We start from the raw sequence: 8,211 nt of genomic DNA, 5'->3' as shown, positions 1-8,211 counted from the left end.
GTTTGAGAATATATAAACAAACATTATATAAGATCCATGTTTAACGGAAGGTTGAGTTAAATGGATTGAATGGAGTTAAGGAAATTTATTATTTAGAAAAAAATAATATTATGTAGCATGGCATGTCAACTAGGAGAGAAAAAGATTTTTGTGTGTTTAGTATATTTTAAGAAAAATAGTGATAGTTGGGTGATATTTTATTATAAAAGAAACAAAAGTAGTATTAGAAGGCCATTCTCAATGAATGATTGACCTTTTAGGAATTTACTCTAATAGAAAAACAAAATGACATTCTTTTTTTGCACGTGACCTATTTGATGTATGGACCAATATTGTTGTTACGCTTGATTTGGTTAAGAAATTGACCACAAGTCCACAACGAATGTTATATTATGATGAAGTTAGTTAAAATTATAGTTATAATCATATATTATGCATCTTAATTTGATATAAATATTGGATTCAAATTATTTTTACTGTTACTCGATGGAGTAAAATTTTGAGATACGTTTAGTTTTAAAACGACAAAATAAATATTCTTCCTCAAACTTATGGCCCGTGACAGATGTGTGTCTGTATGTTAAAGGTAATGGTACATCCATCATCTTCCAATCTTAGGTCTATCTTTTCTGTCTTTGTAAATAAAAAAGTTAATTGTAATTTTTTTCTTGTTATACAACACCAATAATATTAAAATATTCTCATATGATTATGATTTTTTCCTGCTGGGTCGCATTTCATGGTTGCTATATGAACGCATAAAGACGTATTTGATCCTTGCTAATTACAAAATCCATAAATCGTCTTTTGGCGTTTAGTTGAGTAATCTTTCTCATTTGGTATCATACATTTTCTTTAGAAAGAAAAATTATAATTTCACCAGAAAAAATATATGAATTCAATCGTAGCAAATGCACCCTAGGTGTCTCAATCTTACATATTAAAAAAAATAGATACTTGGTTGTATTTGTGCCTCAGATTCTCACAGATTCACTTAGTACTGTAATGTTTGTTATTGTAAAGGTTACATCAAATGTTTTGCACGTTTTGTTTTTATTGAACAATATGCCAATAGTACTCAAAGAGGCTCAAAGTGCGGCCTCAAAAACATAAACAATTTGTTCTAAAGAAAATGAGAAAAGATTTAACTTTGTCAATATCTTGCAGTGATATGTCCATTCAAAAGCTAAAAAATTTACTTGTATTTGGTATTTATGTCAACTCAGTAAATACCATTATATGTGTTTTCCCAGACACTCTTATCATTAAATTATAGTATTCAATTCCTTGACTTTTTCATCTTTTGTATAGTTTAATGTAAACGTTAGGTGTGGATAAGTTTTAAGTGAAGAAAATTAGTGAAAAAAAGGATTAGGCATTTTTTTTAAATGGACCACGCTCCAGATTCTTGTGCAGTGTAAAAAGCCTAAATTCATACCAATGTAGTACTTTTTGGGAGATTGACCTATATATACATAATAAGAAAAGTATTTACAAAATATAACGATACTTTTCAGTTTACAAAACATAGAAAAAGATTTCTTACATAATTTATACGAAATTTTCGCTCAAATTTATTTTAAATTAATTTTTTTAAATTTTTTTTAATTTTTTGAAAATATTTTTTGAAAATATTTTTTAAAAAAATAATTTTTTTTAATTGCTCAAGGCTTAAAAAAATCACTCAAATTTTTGTTTATGAAATGTGTTTATCTCGCTCAAAGCTTAAAAAGTTTGCTCAGAATTTCGTGTATGAAAAATGTATGAAATGTGTATATCTGGTTCAAGGCTTAAAACTTTCGCTCATTTTGTGTATAGAAACAGCATGAATTATGAATATCTCGCTCAAGGCTTAGAATTTCGCTCATATTTTTTGTGTATAATGTTCATATTAGGTTTCTAAAAAATTAATACAACTACAACAATATTATATACAACTTTCATACAATATTTAAGGCTTAAAAAAATTGCACAAAATTTTGTGTGTGAAAAATGTATGAAATATGTATATCTCGCTCAAGGCTTGAAAAGTTTGATCAAAATTTGTGTATGAAAACTGTATTAAAAATTTCGCACACATATACATGTTTCATACAATTTTTATACACAGAAAATTGACTGAATGTTTTAAGTATTGACCGAATTTTTTTAAAATAAAAAAAATTAAATATAATTTTTTTTTAAAAAAATGTATGAAAAATTAAGATCCGTTGTATTTTGTAAGTAAGGAAAAGTATCGTTATGTTGTGTAATAAAGAGTCTTAAGTAGGTAGCTTATGTCATTTTCCCTAGGTCTATAGACACGTAATTTTGACCCTCCCCGTGTGTTTCACCTTATAGTTTTTGAATATTTCTTTTAATTTTAATTTTGACGTGTCGATTTTATTCTATTTTTATTTAGTAGACTTATTTGCGAAAATCTAAAAGAACAAAAATATTTGCTATTTTTAGAGTATAAGTTTTGTGTTTTAAAGAAAGAAAAACTAAAAAAAAATGCTTTATAGGTTTTAATTTTGCTTAGCCAGTTATTTATTTTAAGAGTATTTTTTTTAGTTATCTAGAAATAGTTATTAAATATTTTTTGTTTTACATTAAATAAAAGGTTAAAAAGAAAAAAAAATGAACAAATAGGATTACACCACCTCATCATAAAATGATAAAGCTTGATAACAAAACTTATCACTAAAGGGAAGGGGGTTCACGTTTTTTGCCCTTTAGGTGGGACCCTCGCCCATTTTTCATCATCATCAATATATGACACATATATGCAATACATGGAGAAAAACACCATAGATACACGGACAACAAAGCACATAAAGAGGTGAATCATTTTTAGAATAGAAATTAGGGAATGATAATATGGCGAGAGAAAGGGACAGACCCGAAAGAAACAAAAAACGATCATCTCTTTCATCACATTTTTACCATCGCGAATCCACTACCACACTTCACTCGTCGAGGTTCCGTTGGTCACATTTTTATGTATTCATTCGCGGGTGGGATGTCCCGGAAGAAATCAATGTAAAAAATGGAGGTCGTTCGTGGAGAAGACCCTGGGATGTCGGGGATAGCTTAGTATAGTTTAGCATAGGATAGTACAGGTTTATTTTATCTTAGTTTTTTCTTTTATTTTAGGTTGTATAATTCGGACTTTATTCTTGAACTTTTCTTGGGCGCGTGCTTGTTTGTTTTACCTGAGTTTACTTGATTGAGTTTCCGCTTAAGCCAATACGAGTTAATTAAAGCGACCGTGCTAAAATCACGGGACTCGAGAGATGCTTCACGCCTTCCCCTCGGTCAACATAATTCTTTAACCGGAATCTCTGTCGCTGATAAATTTTTAGAGTCAAACTTGTTTTGAAAGGGATATTGATTTTACGGTGACTTGGCACACCAAAACTCGACGCCAGATGGCGACTCTTTTCTCTAAATAAAAATTCCTTTTCGAAACACAATTTTTATCGCTTTTGATTTGCGAACCCTTTTGAACTTAACAACAAGTAAATATTTTTTGTGGGAAACAAGGGGTGTGACAAGGTCAATCACTCAATCTCCTTATAATTTTTCCTTTCTAATGGGATTATTATTGGACCTACCTCCATGGCCTTGACCAGTTTTGGCGCGGGCCCATGTACCAAAAGAGCGACAGATTGACCAACGGTCCAAACTTTATTATTTGCAAGTGTAAGGAGCCGTTTGGATATGATTTCATCTCATGAGATGAAATCATGTTTAAACATGTAATTTAGATTTCTTAAGTTGCAGTTTTTTTATAAACATAAAAACCCCACAAGTTTTGAAAACCATCAAAATTTTCCCAATTCTTATACAATCTTACCAAATGAGTAAATCATAGTTCATAATAAAATTAATACACTAGTGGAAGGCCTTTCTAAAAAATGCAACGTCAATTGATCAAACTTTAGTTCAATAAAAATAAAAATTTAACATGAATAGTAATGTAACTATTCTTTCATATAATCCTCCCACATGGTACGAACAATATATCTACCAACTTATGGTTGGTAAACATGATTGGTAAATATATCTACCAACTTATGGGTCATTTTTTTTTTAAAAAATATAAACGTATGAGTCAAATTTTACATTTACAATTTTTGAAATCATGATTTCAAATCCCAAATCATGCCTTTTGGATGATTTGGGATTTCATCTCATGAGATGAAATCAGAGATGAAATCGCATATCCAAACGCTGATTTCATCTCATGAGATGAAATCGCATGTCCAAATGCCTACTAAAAGTCAGTTGGAATAACATTTTGATGATTACAAACATAAGGAGCCGTTTGGACATGATTTGAAAGCATGAGATGAAATCACGAGATTAAATCATATTTGGATATGCAATTTGAATTTCTGAAGTTTTATTTTTCTTATGGACATAAAAAAAACCCACAAGTTATGAAGACCATCAAAACTTTTCTAATTCTCATACAATCTTACCAAATGAACAAGTTATAGTTCATAACAAAATTAATATGCTACTAGAAGGCCTTTCTAAAAAATACAACATCACTTGATCAAATTTTAGTTCAATAAAATGAAAAATTGAACATGAGTTGAAATGTATCTACTCTTTAATATAATCCTCCAATATAGTTGGCAAGAGTACTTTTTTATAAATATACTATCAACTTGTAGATCTTTTAATTTTTGATATAAATGGCTAGTAAACATGATTGGTAAATATATCTACCAACTTATGGATCATTTTTTACAAATTATAAACTTATGGGTCAACTTTTACATTTAGAAAATTTGAAATCATGATTTGAAATCCCAAATCATGCTTTTTGGATGATTTGGGAGATGAAAGCGCATTTTCAAACGCTGATTTCATCTATTATGAGATGAAATCGTATGTCCAAACGCCTACTAAGATATAGTTTATTTATAATTAAAAGATAATCACAATTTCATAAATCATTGGAATATAATCATTTTTTAGAATCCATGAATCTGTTATAAATTTCGAACTTAAAAATGAACTTCATCCTAGTATCTTAAACAAAATTCAAGATACTGTCATGAAATTTCACTTTCAAAATTCGAAATCCATGACAATAGCGGTATTTTGGATTATCATGGTGTGTTAGCATTAAAAGTGATTACATTTTAATGAATTTGTACGCATTGATTATTTTTTAAAAACCGATCCGAAAAGTGGCTAGATTGTATAGTGACAAATATATTACTTGCTCCTGCTCATTTTTTGTGATTTGATTGGGTAATTACAACAACAACATACCCAGTGAAATTCCATAAAGTAAGGTCTGGGAAGGGTAGAGTGTATGCAGACCTGCTCTTACCTTGGGAGGTAGAGAGGTTGTTTCTGGTGGATGACACAAGAATATTTGATTAGGTGTAGTTAAGAAAGAAAAAAAATACTTTTGAAATTTGTTGTTTAAAATAAGTTGTAGACCTTTGTATGGTCATAAATAATTACATTAAGAATAAAATAAAAATTGAAAAACTTAAGCGGAACGAAAGGAGTAAATTACAAATATTATAAAAGTGGAAAAAGTACCCATACCAAATAATCAACACGTAGAGAATTTGTAAAGTTTAATTACAAGTAACATGGGCGGAGCCACCTTCGGCGAAGGGTGGTTAGGTGCACATCTTTTGTCGGAAAATTACACGGTGTGTATAGGTTAAATATTAATTACAATGAGTATATATTCAATTTTGCACACTTTTAATACAAGTAAGAAGAAAATTTGCACACCTTCATCAAAATCCCGACTTTGCCACTGACAAGTAATACGAGTGAAAAGCAAAACTAATTACAAGTATCTTTTAACTTTCTTTAGGGTTAAATGTAAAAGCTCTTTCTGTGAACTAAGTTTTGCTAATCGAACAAACTTAAAGGTAGTTTTATTGAATAGTTAACATAGTAAATATCTTTTTTTTTTTTTTTTTGGGCTTGACCCAAAAAAATATTAAATGTCAAAGAAAAAAGAAAAGAAACATTGTAAATGTCAAAAGTGTTGGAGTCTCATTTATGATTCTAATGTATTTTTTGCTATTTAAAATTTCATATATAAAGAAAGCTTGATTTTATAGAGATCAGTGAAAATCCAAAAGTATTATACTATTTGCAATAAACTACTATTATGAATTCGATTACATGTGCAAAAGCTTAAGGAAAACTAAAAGTGGTGGCCACTAAATTTTCCAATTGGCACTTTAGTTTCTCAAAAATGCTGAAAACATACCAAAAAGCGTCACACAAGCCAATCACACATAAAGACAATTTAAATGTTTGGCTCTAAATATATGTAGGTAAATAAAGTAATCCCTTCTCCACTTGACACAAAATTTAAAAAATAAATGATTTTTTAAGCTTTCGGACCTTAATGAAAATATGTAATTGGATTAAAATATTTTTTAGATTATATTAATTATTAACATGTCATGTGAAATATCAAAATTAAAAAATATTGTATTAAATATGAAAATGATATTCTTTTTAAGCAAATTAAAAAGGGAAAAAGATATACAAATTAACATAATAGGAGTAATAATATATAATATAATTAAACAAGGACAAAATGTAATCTGTATAAATGATTTAATAAATGGGTTATTACCGAACGCTGCCCAAAGTTTATATCGATTAAGATGAACTTGGTTAAGATGGACTAATTAACAATGGGTGATAGTCTAAATGCTCAAAATGGCCATCATTTTTCCAAATTCAAAACTTTACCATGATTCGATGATCGAATTTAGATCTAATATAGCAGAGACTTAGTAGGCGTTTGGCCATGAAAATCAAATATTTTTCACTTTATTTGGAAATTTAAGTTGGAATACTTAAAGATGGAGTTGTGTTTGATTATAGTTTTTGCAAAGAATATTTGGTTGCTTGAATGTACTGAAAGTAAAAAAAAAAAGTGAAAAAAGAAGTGAAAGCAGGGTTTTAGGTGCTTTCCAAATTTCAAATTCCTGTTATTTCACTGGTTTAAGTGGTTCTTCTTCACTTGTATAACACAGTAGCACAGTTCTTCCTATGCGGTGTTTTAATTGGTTGAATTTTCCACGTAGGATGCAATGGACATTCACATGCAAGACTAAAGAACATGAAATTCACCATATATGTTACTATGTAAGTTGGATTGTTTTTGATAGACATACTTGATGTCAAGTTCAGAAGTTCAATAGAATTAACAATTAGTTGAGGTGCCAAAATAGAAAAAAGAGATAAATTTAAGAGGATGCATATGCATTAAGCCTAATTTTTAATGACTAATATAGTTATCCGTACAAATAACAACAGCCATGGTGTTTCATTTTGTGGGGCAAGTCCTCTTTCCATAAATGGCTTAGCACGCTTGTGGTCCATGATTTCCACATTTAGAATTTCCGTAGTCCGGCAATTTTCCGGAGAATTTAAATTATATTTCCTCCGTTCATTTTTATTTGTCACCTTTTTTCTTATTTTACTCTAAATATTAAATATTTATTTTCAAATCATTCTTCAAGTTCAGTAAAACTATACACTAATTAATATGAATATTATAATAAAATACATACTTTATTTATTAATTTTTTAAGGAGCGTGCAGAGTCAAAAGGGATAAGTAAAAATTAACGGAGGGAGTATATACTAACAATATAAAAAAGGAAAATTTACTTGTCATAGCTACTTCTAAGACATATTTATAAATAGTAACTATCTTTTATTTTATTTATTGTTCATAACTAAAATATTTTCTGAAATTACACATCATAACTAGTGTCCTGTATTTCATAAGTTTTTCTTTTAAATTGGTTTTCTCTCACCTCTCAAATCTATTTCTCCCTCACCCTTCTCTTTCTCTCTCTCCGTTTCCTCTCCTGCCCCCAGATCTGTGAGATCTACTTCCCTTGACTGGGTTATTACTTATGACTCCACTAGTGGTGACTATAAGATCCTAAAAATTTGCTATCTCGTAGATGGTAGAAAAGAAGCTGGTGAAATTTTCACATTGAGAAGTGGTTCCTGGAGAAATATTGATAAACATCATACTGGAAGTTGCAGTCAAATGTGGTATGGATTCCGCTTTGGCAATTGTAAATAATGCATTTCATTGGATTGGTTATTTTGAGGTTTCAAGAATTTCTACTGTAAGGATAGTAGTGAAGGCGAAGAAAGTGCAGTGCATCAACACGCCCTCAAAGTTCAACGCCCGTCCACCATTAAA

Source organism: Lycium barbarum, chromosome 11, assembly GCF_019175385.1.
Source record: "Lycium barbarum isolate Lr01 chromosome 11, ASM1917538v2, whole genome shotgun sequence".
NCBI lineage: Eukaryota > Viridiplantae > Streptophyta > Magnoliopsida > Solanales > Solanaceae > Lycium > Lycium barbarum.
The sequence above is the reverse complement of the archived record's forward strand: the minus strand, read 5'-3'. Positions refer to the sequence as shown.